This window comes from Ascaphus truei, chromosome 5 (genome assembly GCF_040206685.1).
Source record: "Ascaphus truei isolate aAscTru1 chromosome 5, aAscTru1.hap1, whole genome shotgun sequence".
Taxonomy (NCBI): domain Eukaryota; kingdom Metazoa; phylum Chordata; class Amphibia; order Anura; family Ascaphidae; genus Ascaphus; species Ascaphus truei.
Window position 1 is genome coordinate 282,256,576 of NC_134487.1, and position 15,600 is coordinate 282,272,175.

A 15,600-nucleotide genomic window follows, 5' to 3' on the forward strand; every position below is an offset into this window, starting at 1 on the left:
GAGGGGGTGCCCAGCATGTGTAAGTGACTTCCCATCAGGCCCAAGAGTGCGGCAAATGTATATGGAGGGGGACAAATGTTGCCGCCCCGGCCTAATGGGAAATCCGCCACTGATTGCACACGAGAGGGAGCGGGGAAAGTGGGACACAGCTCCGACTTCTTAGCACAGGATAATTTCTCCAGCGCTGATATGGGGATTCCTTTTCCTTCATACGTTGTAGGTTTTTTTGCACCAACTGTTTGTACTAGTTTGGCAGCCTGGAGACTGATGAATAGAATACACCTCGGTGTGTGCGTGTGTGTGTGAGCGATGTGTGTGTGTGTGAGGTGTGTGCGTGTGTGTGTGAGCGGTGTGTGTGTGTGTGTGTGTGAGCTATGTGTGTGTGTGTGTGTGTGTGTGTGTGTGTGTGTGTGAGAGCGGTGTGTGAGCGGTGTGTGTGTGTGAGCGGTGTGTGTGTGAGCGGTGTGTGTGTGAGCGTTGTGTGTGTGTGTGTGGTGTGTGTGAGCGGTGTGTGTGTGTGTGTGAGCGATGTGTGTGTGTGTGTGAGGTGTGTGCTTGTGTGTGTGAGCGGTGTGTGTGTGAGCTATGTGTGTGTTTGTGTGTGAGCGGTGTGTGTGTGAGCGGTGTGTGTGTGAGCGGTGTGTGTGTGCGTTGTGTGTGTGGTGTGTGTGAGCGGTGTGTGTGTGTGTGTGTGAGCGGTGTGTGTGTGAGCGGTGTGTGTGTGAGCGTTGTGTGTGTGTGTGTGGTGTGTGTGAGCGGTGTGGGTGTGAGCGGTGTGTGTGTGAGCATTGTGTGTGTGTGTGTGGTGTGTGTGTGAGCGGTGTGTGTGTGAGCATTGTGTGTGTGTGTGTGGTGTGTGTGTGAGCGGTGTGTGTGTGTGTGAGTGGTGTGTTATCTGGAGGAGGGAGGACTTATAACAGAAAATTACCTGTGATTTATTTGTTACATTTGGAGCAATCGCTGCCCTAACGTGGCACCCAGTGTCAGAGTTCCACACGCTGCCCTAACGTGGCACCCAGTGTCAGAGTTCCACACGCTGCCCTAACGTGTCACCCAGTGTCAGAGTTCCACACGCTGCCCTAACGTGTCACCCAGGGTCAGAGCTCCCCACGCTGCCCTAACGTGACACCCCGGGTCACAGCTCCCCACGCTGCCCTAACGTGTCACCCAGGGTCACAGCTCCCCACGCTGCCCTAACGTGACACCCCGGGTCACAGCTCCTTACGCTGCCCTAACGTGGCACCCAGTGTCAGAGCTCCACACGCTGCCCTAACGTGGCACCCAGGGTCACAGCTCCCCACGCTGCCCTAACGTGGCACCCCGGGTCACAGCTCCTTACGCTGCCCTAACGTGGCACCCAGTGTCAGAGTTCCACACGCTGCCCTAACGTGGCACCCAGGGTCACAGCTCCCCACGCTGCCCTAACGTGGCACCCAGGGTCACAGCTCCCCACGCTGCCCTAACGTGACACCCCCGGTCACAGCTCCCCACGCTACCCTAAAGTGGCACCCCGGGTCACAGCTCCCCACGCTGCCCTAACGTGGCACCCAAGGTCACAGCTCCCCACGCTGCCCTAACGTGGCACCCAGGGTCAGAGCTCCCCCTGCTGCCCTAACGTGGCACCCAGGGTCACAGCTCCCCACGCTGCCCTAACGTGACACCCAGGGTCACAGCTCCCCACGCTGCCCTAACGTGGCACCCCGGGTCACAGCTCCCCACGCTGCCCTAACGTGGCACCCAAGGTCACAGCTCCCCACGCTGCCCTAACGTGGCACCCAGGGTCAGAGCTCCCCCTGCTGCCCTAACGTGGCACCCAGGGTCACAGCTCCCCACGCTGCCCTAACGTGGCACCCAGGGTCACAGCTCCCCACGCTGCCCTAACGTGGCACCCAGGGTCAGAGCTCCCCCTGCTGCCCTAACGTGGCACCCAGGGTCACAGCTCCCCACGCTGCCCTAACGTGACACCCAGGGTCACAGCTCCCCACGCTGCCCTAACGTGGCACCCAGGGTCACAGCTCCCCACGCTGCCCTAAAGTGGCACCCAGGGTCACAGCTCCCCACGCTGCCCTAACGTGGCACCCAGGGTCACAGCTCCCCACGCTGCCCTAACGTGACACCCAGGGTCACAGCTCCCCACGCTGCCCTAAAGTGGCACCCAGGGTCACAGCTCCCCACGCTGCCCTAACGTGACACCCAGGGTCACAGCTCCCCACGCTGCCCTAACGTGGCACCCAGGGTCAGCGCTCCCCACGCTGCCCTAACGTGTCACCCCGGGTCACAGCTCCCCACGCTGCCCTAACGTGTCACCCCGGGTCACAGCTCCCCACGCTGCCCTAACGTGTCACCCCGGGTCAGAGCTCCCCACGCTGACCTAACGTGTCACCCCGGGTCAGAGCTCCCCACGCTGACCTAACGTGACACCCAGGGTCAGAGCTCCCCACGCTGCCCTAACGTGGCACCCAGGGTCACAGCTCCCCACGCTGCCCTAACGTGACACCCAGGGTCACAGCTCCCCACGCTGCCCTAACGTGGCACCCCGGGTCACAGCTCCCCACGCTGCCCTAACGTGGCACCCAAGGTCACAGCTCCCCACGCTGCCCTAACGTGGCACCCAGGGTCAGAGCTCCCCACGCTGCCCTAACGTGGCACCCCGGGTCACAGCTCCCCACGCTGCCCTAACGTGGCACCCAGGGTCAGAGCTCCCCACGCTGCCCTAACGTGCCACAGCGCCACAAGTCAGAAGCCTCCCCCCTCCCCCCCCCTCCCCCCTCTCTCCCCCCCCCCCTCGCAGCCTGTGGTGTGCACACGTAACACAATGACAGCACACTTAGAGTAATTGAGTAAGAGTCGGGTGACACAAGAATTTCATATAATATGCGTGCCCTGGGAGCAGACACCTGATCCCGCAGTCATACAGCGCCTCGTCCCTTTCATCAGCACAATGACACCAGCACATGCATCTGTAACCAATCTCCAGGGGCAACTACTGATAATACCCCAGTGGTATAGGCAAGTTTCTGTGGGAGCTCAAATGCTGGTCCCTTAATATTATCAGTGCATTATATACCGAGGTGCCTGATGGTATTTATGTGGATTGAAGTCTTAATCATTTTTTAAGATAATCATATGAACGTCCATCCACATGTCACCTATACTGACCTTTATACCTCCCCACTCTGTCTGTTATTAGGACCCCTTCTCTCTGCTCCCCTCTTCCTTTGTTCCTCTCTCCTTCTCCCTCAGACTTGCAGTCCCACATTTGAGAATATTTATCATTTTGATATTTTGTTGCTTTTTATTTTTATTTAAATGTATTAACACCATACTGGGCATGCTCGCATAAATCATATTTGTGAGCATGTCCAGCTAAGTAACTAATATGATTAATTATTTTCCTTAGTTCTTCACATTATAGTTTAGTAGTATCTATCTATTTGCTTAGTATATCATTGTATCTCCATTTTTTGGATGGGTACAGACGGTATAGTTTGATATATTATAATTAATGTAGACATTTATATTAATTGTGGTAACTTAATGTATACTGTAGATCTCACGCTCAAGTGACCTCTGCCTGATATTGTCAGCTGGGTGTTTATTTAATATGTGTTTATTTAATATACAATTAGTAGTATATACGTGTATAAATAAATAATTACTGATATATACTTGTATGAGTAAAACAATCATCAAGACATAATAACCATATGAGTCACCTGTGTCAGGGGAGGGTATTTGTTGAATTGTTTTTATTGTTGACATATGTACACAATACTGTACCTTGCACCATGATAAGTATTTTATCAATATGATGTCTGTTTTTTGTTTGACATATTTTTTTCTTGTGTTCAAATTTAAACAGATGTGTTCTTCAGCAGAGATCATACCGTGCCCTTGATGCTGGATCCTCCTGCATACATGCGGTGATGTCATCTTTTTTCATAGTCCTGCATCGATCTTTAATCATTCAGCATGTTTTTCTTTACATGCAAGATCCTTGCAGTGTCTATTAAAGCTGCAGTTCAGTCTTTTTTTTTTTTAATTATTTTTTTTACTTCAATAGTTTCATGTGGGCAATCTCTAATTACCTAAAGAACTGTATAGCTGCAGGTCAATTAGTTCTCCATGTATTGATCGGCAAAATTTGGCAAGATCTTTAGAGATGGCATATGTTTTTCCTCTGCTTCTGTCACTCAGTGGAAACTCATGAATATTCATGAGCACTACTGCACTGACATGTGCTAGAGGGAGGGCAGGGCTGACAAAGGGGTGTGCCAGGGCTTGTGACAGGACATGAAGGGGCAGTGCCTTAGCAAATGGCTGTTAAAATAGAATACAAGAAAATTGGTCATTAAAAGTTGTTTTTTTAAAAACAGAGAATGCTAAAAGTATTTTTTCTTACTACAGAACTGATTTATTCAACCAGATGCAGGATATTGACTGAACTGCAGCTTTAACTGACCCCTTTGTTTATTTGTATGGACAGTTATGGTATGGGGATGGTTCTATAGCGGGAGGAGGACGGGGGCTCCCAAATCCCAGGACGTGACTGCGCTGTGTACACTGATTGTTTGGCGTCATGCGCATCATTACTGGGGGGGAGGAGCGTATCCTTACCGCTTACCCTCTGTTACTATCCCCTTCAGTATACTGTGCATTTCCTGGCGTGCCACTCGCACATGCGCAACGCACGGTGATTGAGGTGGGTGGGTGTTCCGGCTATAGGACGCTGACGGCAGTGATACACGTTGCTAGGCAACGAGCGGCCGCCGAGCGTCATGGTTGTGTATACCACGCTCTAGCTCTGACGGGTGAGTGGGCTTGCGCGATTGGACAGCGTTAGTTCCCTATGCATGATGGGTATGACGTCACTTTTTTGGCGCGAAATTCAGGTACAGGTTTGTGTATATAATGTATGTATGTTTCAGTATCGGGTAACTCCTTGATAAAGTGCCTCACGGTACGATACGCGTAGGAGCTTTGTACCCTCCACCGTTTTTTAATGCAGCATGAATAAATGATTTTTTTTATTGCCATATGACCAGCTCCTTGTTGCAGTGCACCTTACACTACATTTTGGATACTAATAATCCCCGAGCCTGGGGGGGGGCTCGGATTCCTGCAGGGTGCCGGTCAGGGGGATTCAGGCAGATGGGTAACGGTAATTGTATTGTATTGTATGTCTTTATTTATATAGCGCCATTAATGTACATAGCGCTTCATAGTAGTAATACATGTGGTAATCAAATAAATAACAGAGCATGGGAATAAGTGCTTTAGACATAAAAGTAACATTAAGGAAGAGGATTCCCTGCCCCGAGGAGCTTACAGTCTAATTGGAAGGTAGGGAGAACGTACAGAGACAGTAGGAGGGAGGAATGGCCACTCACGTATATGCCACGGCAGAGGATAAGCCTAATGGTGCAATGCTCTGCAGATCTTCCATGGAATGAGGGGATTTAAGTAGAGATGTTCTGCAGGACTAAGCCCTTGCCCCAAAACAGATCTGCTGCTCTGTATAGTGGTACTGGCCTACCTTCTTACATCTATGGATTCGGACTGGCCCTCTCACACTTCCAATGACACTGTAGCAGCCACAGGAAAACACTACATTCAAATGGGTATCAACTTGTGTCATTGTTAACACTGATAAACTGTGATTTATTTTAATACAATGATAACCCAGGAACCGTCCTGATATCTCTCTGTTTGGGACACTTCTGATATCTCCCTGTTTGGGACACTCCTGATATCTCTCTGGGGACCGTCCTGCTATCTCTTTGTTCGGGGACCCTCCTAATATCTCTCTGGGGACTCTCCTGATATCTTTCTCTTTGGGACCCTCCTAATATCTTTCTGTTTGGTAACCCTCCTGATATTTCCCTGGGAACCCTCCTGATATCTCTCTCGAGACCCTCCTGATATCTATCTGGGGACCCTACTGATATCTCCCTGAAGACCCTCCTGATATCTCTCTGGAGACCCTCCTGATATCTCTCTGGGCCCCTCCTGACATCTCCCTAGAGACCCTCCTGATATCTCCCTGGAGACCCTCCTGATATCCCCCTGGGAACCCTCCTGATATCTCTCTGGGAACCCTCCTAACATCTCCCTGGAGACCCTCCTGATATCTCCCTGGAGACCCTCCAGATATCTCACCAGGGACCCTCCTGATATCTCTCTGGGAACCCTCCTGATATCTCTCTGGGCCCCTCCTGACATCTCCCTAAAGACCCTCCTGATATCTCCCTGGAGACCCTCCTGATATCTCACCAGGGACCCTCCTGATATCTCTCTGGGAACCCTCCTGATATCTCTATGTTTGGGGGACCCTCCTGATATCTCTATGTTTGGGGGACCCTCCTGATATTTCTCTGTTTGGGAACTCTCCTGATATCTCCCTGGGAACCCTCCTGATATCTCTATGTTTGGGGGATCCTCCTGATATCTCTATGTTTGGGGGACCCTCCTGATATCTCCCTGGGAACCCTCCTGATATCTCCCTGGGAACCCTCCTGATATCTATGTTTGGGGGACCCTCCTGATATCTCTCTGTTTGGGGGACCCTCCTGATATCTCTCTGTTTGGGGGACCCTCCTGATATCTCTCTGTTTGGGGGACCCTCCTGATATCTCTATGTTTGGGGGACCCTCCTGATATCTCTCTGTTTGGGGGACCCTCCTGATATCTCTCTGTTTGGGGGACCCTCCTGATATCTCTCTGTTTGGAGCCGTTTTCTTTCTGACCTTCCTATCGAAAGCTTCATATATTAGCAAAACATTTTTACAGCCTGGAAAAGTCTGATAACGTGCATCGCCCTCTCTGCCCCACACACTGGCGTTCATAATACACTTTAAAGGTGCAGTTACCGGCCAAAGCCAGCGATTTTGAAAGTGAGCTCCATGTGATGGATTTAACCCTTAGAATGCCGTTTGACGTCGTTGGCACTCCAGGGGCCCTATGATGTACTAGTAGCTACGTCATAATCTAGTTGCTTGTTTTTTACGGGAGAGCGCAGAACGGGATCTGCCAGGAAGAGGGGGCTCCTTCCGTTCCGTCATTAGTTACAGAAAGGAGGGGCCTTGGCACCCAAAGTGTTAAAGTAGATTACCAACTGTATTTTTTTTTTTTTCGTAGCTGTTTTTGTTTAAAGGCCCAAAGCCTGTAGTAGAGTGTCCACACAGCAACTCCTTACGTTTTTACTCCCGCATGTCTTATCTTCATCTGTGCCAGTGACGGAATTCCCCGAGGGCGGCTTAGCAGTCATATTCATTAACAAAATGAGTGAGCCGGGGAAACGAGAACTGAAACCAGAGCCCGTAATGTGAAAACAACACCATACAGGAGCAACTGCTCCTTTCTGCAGAGGGACTGCTCCTTTATTTCTGAGCAAATCCAAGTTGTAAGAGTTTTATACAGACATAAGTACCTATATCGTACGGTGTGTGTGTATATGCGCATTTGCATGTCATTACCCAGAATCCCTGGCTGCAGTTTAAGTATTGTATACTAAGAGATAATGGGGAAAGGCAGGGTAACAGACCTGTCCGTGACGTGAATGTGCTCACAAGTGGTATTTTTATTTGATATATAGTGCTCGACAAATCCGGTGACCGCTGGCGGAGTATGGCGGCGGCGGCGCGTTCGGGTCCTCGGGCTTGGCGCATACCCAAAAAAATTCTCCGACCGGAGATCCCGGAGCGCATGCGCAGGGAAGCAGGGTGTCCGGCCTGCAGGGGTGGGATGAGTGGTGTCCGGCGGGCGCCCTCCCAATCGCCGGACCCCTTCTTCGCTCCCCCCGGTCTTGTCTCCGCACGCCAACCTTGTTCCCCCCGTCCCATGCAGCAGCCACGGGGCAGGGGGGGGGAACGCTGCAAATGCTGCCTGCGGACCCGCTCCCCCTGTTCCCAACGTGGGACGGAGGGGAAGCACTGTGGCGAGCCTGCCGGCCAACCCGGCTCCCCCTTTGCCAAGCTCCTGCCCCAAGCAGCAGCTGCAGGGACGGGGGGGGGGGGAATCTAAATGCTCCTGCGGGAATTGGCCCGCCAGTCTCGCCCCCCCACCCCGAGCCTACCTCCCGCCCCCCCCCACACTCCATAAGGAAGGACCTGCTGGCCCCGGGATCTGTACACTCTGCTTACCTGGGACACTCCTTCTAATGCACAGGGTGACGGAGAGCGCTCTCTGTGCACCGCTTAACATGTCCAAAGTTTGAAAATGTAGAGTGTCTGGGTCTCCTTCCCCTAATATCCCCATAATTCCCTATTGTCTGTCCTGTCACCCGCGGCACTCTGTCCCGTCACCCGCTGCACTCTGCCCCGTCACCCGCTGCACTCTGCCCCGTCACCCGCTGCACTCTGTCCCGTCACCCGCTGCACTCTGCCCCGTCACCCGCGGCACTCTGTCCCGTCACCCGCTGCACTCTGCCCCGTCACCCGCTGCACTCTGCCCCGTCACCCGCTGCACTCTGCCCTGTCACCCGCTGCACTCTGCCCCGTCACCCGCTGCACTCTGCCCCGTCACAGATATTTCTGTCTAACATGACAACTGTCAGTGATGTCTCATTTCAGAGCACAATCGCACATCTTGGAGGGATAGTCTGCGGGGGACATAACGTGGAACTTTGCAGGGAAAGTAACACTCTGCGATGATGTGCAAGAATGTGATGCTGCCGTGTGAGGGACTCTGCCATGAGCTCTGCAGGAGAGGATGTAACCTGATGGTAACCCAACCTCTGCAGTGTTTGTAGATCCCTGGCGTGTGTGTGTGTGTGTGGGAGGGGGGTCATGTCCTGCAGGTGTCCAGGACATCTCAGGGAAGGGAGGGACGGTGAGAGCCAGGGGGAGGGGACAGGCTGAGGGCAGAGTCACAACTCCCAGCAGGGACATGGAACGGAGCAAAGACTACACAGGCAGACAGGCACAGGGAGGGGTTAATGGAGCGATGCTCTGCACTCTTCTAGCAGGAAAGAGGTCAATGGGGCAGTGATCTGCAATCACCAAAGGGAAAGGTTAGTAGAGAGATACTCTGCAGGACGTGACCAGTGAAAAGATAGAGAGCAGTTCTCAGCAGGTGAGATGTAAATGATGGTGCAAAGCTCTGCAGGTGGGATGCCCGCTATCGTGCAATGCTCTGCTGGTGGAATGCAAGTCATGGTGAAATGCTCTGCAGGTGGGATTCACATGTTGCAATGCTCTGAAGGTGGGATGCATGTTATGGTGCAATGCTCTGCAGGTGGGATGTAAATTACTGTATGTGCAATGCTCTGCAGGTGTGATGTAAGTTATGGTGCAGTGCTCTGCAGGTGGGATGTACGTTATGGTGCAATGCTCTGCAGGTGGGATGTACGTTATGGTGCAGTGCTCTGCAGGTGGGATGTACGTTATGGTGCAATGCTCTGCAGGTGGGATGTAAGTTATGGTGCAATGCTCTGCAGATGAGATGTAAATTACTATATGTTGCAATGCTATGCAGGTGGGATGTAAGTTATGGTGCAGTGCTCTGCAGGTGGGATGTACGTTATGGTGCAATGCTCTGCAGGTGGGATGTAAGTTATGGTGCAGTGCTCTGCAGGTGGGATGTACGTTATGGTGCAATGCTCTGCAGGTGGGATGTAAGTTATGGTGCAATGCTCTGCAGGTGGGATGTAAGTTATGTTGCAATGCTCTGCAGGTGGGATGTAAGTTATCGTGCAATGCTCTGCAGGTGGGATGTAAGTTATGGTGCAATGCTCTGCATGTGGGATGTAAGTTATGGTGCAATGCTCTGCAGGTGGGATGTAAATTATGGTGCAATGCTCTGCAGATTTACCCCTGTGGAGTATTTATGCTCTTGCCTCTTATGTGATTGTGGGTTTAGCAGATATTTCTGTCATTTTCTGTTAATCTGCTGAGTTGGCGGCTAGTGCGGGAGAAAGCCAGTGTGTGTCCGTGAGAGTACGCTGAGGTGGGGGTATCAGAGAGAGTACGCTGAGGTGTGTGTATCAGTGAGAGTACACTGAGGTGTGTGTATCAGCGAGAGTACACTGAGGTGTGTGTATCAGTGAGAGTACACTGAGGTGTGTATCAGTGAGAGTACGCTGAGGTGTGTATCAGTGAGAATACGCTGAGGTGCGTGTGTGTCAGTGAGAGTACGCTGAGGTGCGTGTATCAGTGAGAGTATACTGAGGTGTGTGTGTGTATCAGTGAGAGTACACTGAGGTGTGTGTATTTGTATCAGTGAGAACACACAAGTGTGTGTGAGAATACACTGAGGTGTCCGTGTGTCTATCAGTGAAAATACACTGAGGTGTGTGTATCAGTGAGAGTACGCTGAGGTGCGTGTATCAGAGAGAGTACGCTGAGGTGCGTGTGTATCAGTGAGAGCACACTGAGGTGTGTGTATCAGTGAGAGTACACTGAGGTATGTGTATCAGTGAGAGTACACTGAGGTGTGTATCAGTGAGAGTACGCTGAGGTGTGTATCAGTGAGAGTACACTGAGGTGCGTGTGTATCAGTGAGAGTACATTGAGGTGCATGTGTGTCAGAGAGAGTACACTGAGGTGTGTGTGTGTGTGTGTATCAGTGAGAGTACACTGAGGTGTGTGTATTTGTATCAGTGAGAACACACAAGTGTGTGTGAGAATACACTGAGGTGTCCGTGTGTCTATCAGTGAAAATACACTGAGGTGTGTGTATCAGTGAGAGTACACTGAGGTGCGTGTGTCAGTAAGAGTACACTAAGGTGTTTGTGTGTGTTTGTGTGAGTACACTGAGGTGTGTATCTATCAGTGAGAATACACTGAGGTGTGTGTATGATTGAGAATACACTGAGGTGTGTGTGTGTAATGTGTGAGAGTACACCGGTGTGTCTGTATCAGTGAGAGTACATTGATGTGTGGGTGTGTCCGTGGGAGTACACAGGTCTGTATGTCAGTGAGAGTACACAGCAGTGTGTGCGTGTATCCGTGAGATTACACTGAGGTATGTGTGTGTCTGTGAGATTACACTGAAGTGTGTGTGTGTACACCAGTGAGATTACAGTGTGGTGTGTGTATGTGTGAGTACACTGAGGTGTATGTGTATCAGTGACAATACATTGATGTGTGTGTATCAGTGACAGTAAACTGAAGTGTGTGTATCAATAAGAGTACACTGAGGTGTGCGTGTGTGTATCAGTGAGAGTACACTGAGGTGTGTGTATCAGTGAGAATACACTGAGGTTTGTGCGTGTGTGTATGTGTATCAGTGAGAGTACACTGAAGTGTGTGTGTGTATCAGTGAGAATACACTGAGGTGTGTCTGTATCAGTGACAATACACTGATGTGTGTGTATCAGTGACAGTAAACTGAAGTGTGTGTATCAGTAAGAGTACATTGAGGTGTATGTGTATCAATAAGAGTACACTGAGGTGTGCGTGTGTGTATCAGTGAGAGTACACTGAGGTGTGTGTATCAGTGAGAATACACTGGGGTTTGTGCGTGTGTATGTGTATCAGTGAGAGTACACTGAGGTGTGTGTATCAGTGAGAATACACTGAGGTGTGTGTATGATTGAGAGTACACTGAGGTGTGTGTATGTGTGTATCAGTGAGAGTACATTGATGTGTGGGTGTATAAGTGATAGTAAACTGAAGTGTGTGTATTGTGTATCAGTAAGAGTACATTGAGGTGTATATGTAGCAATGAGAATACACTGAGGTGTGTGTGTCAGTGAGAGTACACTGAGGAGTGTTTGTGTATCAGTGAGTGCACATTGGGGTGTGTGTGTGTATCAGTGAGAGTACATGGCAGTGTGTGTTTTTGAGAGAGTACACTGAGGTGCGTGTGTATCAGTGTGAGTACACTGAAGTGTGTGCACATCAGTGAGTACAGTGAGGTGTATGTTTGTGTGATAGTACACAGGTGGTGTGTATCAGTGACAGTACACTGAAGGGGGTGTATCTGTGAAAGTACACTGAGGGTGTGTGTGTGTGTGTGTGTGTGTGTGTGTGTGTGTGTGTGTGTGTGTGTGTGTGTGTGTGTGTGTGTGTGTGTGTGTGTGTGTGTGTGTGTATCAGTGCGAGTACACTGAAGTGTGTGTATGTGTAAGAGTACACTGAGGTGTGTGTATCAGTGAGAGTACACTGAGGGTGTGTGTGTGTGTGTGTGTGTGTGTGTGTGTGTGTGTGTGTGTGTGTGTGTGTGTGTGTGTGTGTGTGTGTGTGTGTGTGTGTGTGTGTGTGTGTGTAAATATGAGTGTACATAGCTCTGTGTGTATATATATATGTGTGTGTGTTTGTATGTATACTTCTGATTGTGTGTGTATATATATATATTTGCGTGTGTTTGTATGTATACTTCTGATTGTGTGTATATATATATTTGTGTGTGTTTGTATGTATACTTCTGATTGTGTGTGTATATATATATATATTTGTGTGTGTTTGTATTTGTGTGTGTTTGTATGTATACTTCTGATTGTGTGTGTATGTATATATATATATATATATATATATATATATATATATATATATATATATATATATATATATTTGTGTGTGTTTGTATGTATACTTCTGATTGTGTGTGTATAGCTCTCAGGGCTGGTGCAAGGGTATTCGGCGCCCTAGATGAACCTTCATCCCCATTCTCTCGCTTCCCCTATTTTCTCTCCATCCTTCCCTCCCATTTTCTCTCCCACCAATTTTTTTTCTCTCTCTATCCCTCACCTCCATTCACTCTCTCCCTCCCCTCCATTCTCTCTCTCCCTCACCTCCATTCACTCTCTCCCCCACCTCCATTCACTCTCTCCCTCACCTCCATTCACTCTCTCCCTCCCCTCCATTCACTCTCTCCCTCCCCTCCATTCTCTCTCTCCCTCACCTCCATTCACTCTCTCCCTCACCTCCATTCACTCTCTCCCTCCCCTCCATTCACTCTCTCCCTCCCCTCCATTCTCTCTCTCCCTCACCTCCATTCACTCTCTCCGTCCCCTCCATTCTCTCCCTCCCCACATTCTCTCCCTCCCCCATTCTATCTCCCCCTCCATTCTCCTCCCCTAGTCTCTCCCTCCCTCCCATTCTCTCTATCCCCCCTCCTTCTCTCCCTCTCTCCTCCCCTAGTCTCTCCCTCCCATTCTCTCTCTCCCCCTCCTTCTCTCCCTCTCCCCCCCCCCCCTCCATTCTCTCCCCCTCAGATAAAAATCCCTACCTGGCAGTGGAGTGGAGTCTTCCACTCTGCTGTGCTCCTTCTCTGCCACCGCCGTCCTCTGCACCCTTCGTGTGTGTGTGTCTGTGTTTCTGTGTATGTGTATCTGTGTGTATGTGTATCCGTGTGTATATGTATTAATTACGCTGTGTGTGTATATAGATTTGTGTGTGTGCACTGTATATAGCTCTGTGCATGGGGGTGTATCAGTCTTTATATAGGCCTGTGTATGTATAGTTCTGTGACTGTGTGTTTGTCTGTATAGTGTGTGTGTGTGTGTGTGTGTGTGTGTGTGTGTGTGTGTGTGTGTGTGTGTGTGTGTGTGTGTGTGTCTATAGCTTTGTGTGTGTGTTTGTCTATAGCTTTGTGTGTGTGGATCTGTGGGTGTATAGCTCTGTATGTGTGTATTATGATTAATAATCTAAAAGGAAATGAGGGCCCTTCAACCTGAGTTTACAATCTAGAGGGGAAAAGGGGCAAAATTGAAACAGAAGGTAAAGTGGATGCTCATTGTGAAACTGAGTACATCTGAGGTTGGAGTTTGGTTCAGCCTCACAGATGGTCCCAATTGGGCAAGGGTTGTGTTTGTTGGGGGGATGACAGATAGGTGCTCCCTGTCTCCCATCCAAGCTTCGCGCTTGGGCTTCAATTACTTGCCAACGTTTGATGAGGGTAATGACGAGTATCTGCTGTCTTTCGAGAGGGCCTACAGGCTGCATGAGGTAGCCCAGGGGGATCGAGTCAAATCCCTGACCCCCCTGCTGATGAGCAGAGTCAATGAGGCCTATCTAGAGGTCCAAAGATGACCTCTTTATGGACTACCCAGAGGTGAAGTGCATACTCCTTAATCGGTACGCCATCACCTCCAGATGTATCGTATCCGGTTCTAATACCTACATGGAGTTCGCCACAAAGCTGACCCGGTACCGGGACCAGTAGGTCACCAGCAACGGTGCCCAGAGAGCCAGTGGAGGAAGAACTCTGTTGCGACGGCCGGAAGCACCAGGATGCCGACATCAGTGGCTGCAGACACAATCCGCTTACCGGGTCTCAGCGAAAGTGCAACAGAGCATAGAGAAGGAAGTGGAGGATAGGATTGCATTGGGAGTGACAGTTAAGTCCAGTAGCCTATGGACCTCCCCTGTAGTCTTTGTCCTCAAGAAGGATGGCTACTCCCAGTTTTGTGTAGACTACCAGCGACTCAATGGCCAGTCTGTCTGACGCTTTCCCCATGCCCATGATGGATGAGCTGCTGGATTAGTTCGCTGGGGCCAGGAACCTCACTACTATCGACCACAGTCAGGGATACATCCCGCAATTCAACTTGTATGAGATCACCATCATGCTGTTTGCAATGAAGAATGTGTCAAGGAAGACCAGACGATTACACCGGGATCGCAAGCACCAGATGGAATGAAGGAGTTAAATAAACTGAGTTTATTTTAGCTGGAGCCCACAGGAGCAGCACAGAGCCACAAAAACAGCTTAACTCCCCCAAAAGAGGGTTACAGGAGGAATCCTAGCTCACTAGGGGGTGGGCTGTGCCGTAGCTAGGTTACCCAGGATGTCTTCCACAAATCTGTCCATTGCAGGGTATTCCAGTACTGTGGGATGATAGCCACTCTCTTGCAGATGCAAATCCCCCGCTAGTCTCTGACACCAAGACTAGCTATGAACCTACAAGTATCTTCAAGAATGCGTAATGATCTGTGGAGCTCGGATCGACGTTGGCTTATATACTTTCCCAGCCTCCATCTGAAACCGTGGTGGACCAGGTGCCGACCAGTCAGCGGAGAGATTGTCGTTGCTGGCCAATCGGTGGGCGAGCGTTTGCCCGAGACGGATCAATCAGGGCCGTAGGAGGTGACCATGCTTTAGGACAGCCGACGAAGGACTTAAGGAGAGTGGGAAATTCAAACTGACCAATGAGAACCGAGCAGGCGGGGCTAGGTCCCACGCATCGGTTCCCAATTTCAGCCTGATATCTCCTGCAGACGACTCAGAGTCTGGGATGAACAATGGCTCCAGTATTGAAGTACATTTTCCCGCCTACCTGAGTCCATGCCCTTTCCCACTTCCCCAGTGCTCCCAAGCACTTCACCTCCCCCAAATTAGATTACAGTCTCTGGCTTCACTATGTGCTGGCTGGCTAAGTGAATTACCAGCCCACAACACAATGGAACCTTACACAGCAGCAAAATACACAAGCAGAATCAATATGGGGAATAAACTGCCTGCATGGGGGAAACACAGTAATACAGTCAGCCATTTTGATTACAATAAGATGGCTTCATGGGCCTATAACATAGGCAGCCATCTTGACGGGTAAGGGAAACCAGCGGGCAAAATGTTAATATGCTGGCCAGGCTGCCCCTACCATCACATAATGCTCTGGCCATGTTCTAGCGATTGGTGAACAGACTACAGACCTAT

General features: G+C 50.3%; 1 protein-coding gene across 12 annotated transcripts in view; it reads left to right on the plus strand.

The window, feature by feature from the left end:
* The window catches only part of LOC142496031 (potassium voltage-gated channel subfamily KQT member 1-like), a 92,564-nt gene that overhangs the window by 5,285 nt on the left and 71,679 nt on the right, over positions 1-15,600 (plus strand). For 10 of the 12 annotated variants that reach the window (XR_012801886.1, XM_075602292.1, XM_075602293.1 and 7 more), the window contains one exon: positions 8,571-8,722. The exons of 1 other annotated variant lie outside the window; for it this stretch is intronic. The gene's annotated coding sequence lies outside the window, so the exon portion shown is untranslated. Of the gene's footprint in view, positions 1-3,862; positions 8,723-15,600 lie in introns of all 12 variants that reach the window. One more of the 12 variants, XM_075602283.1, reaches the window with a different exon arrangement.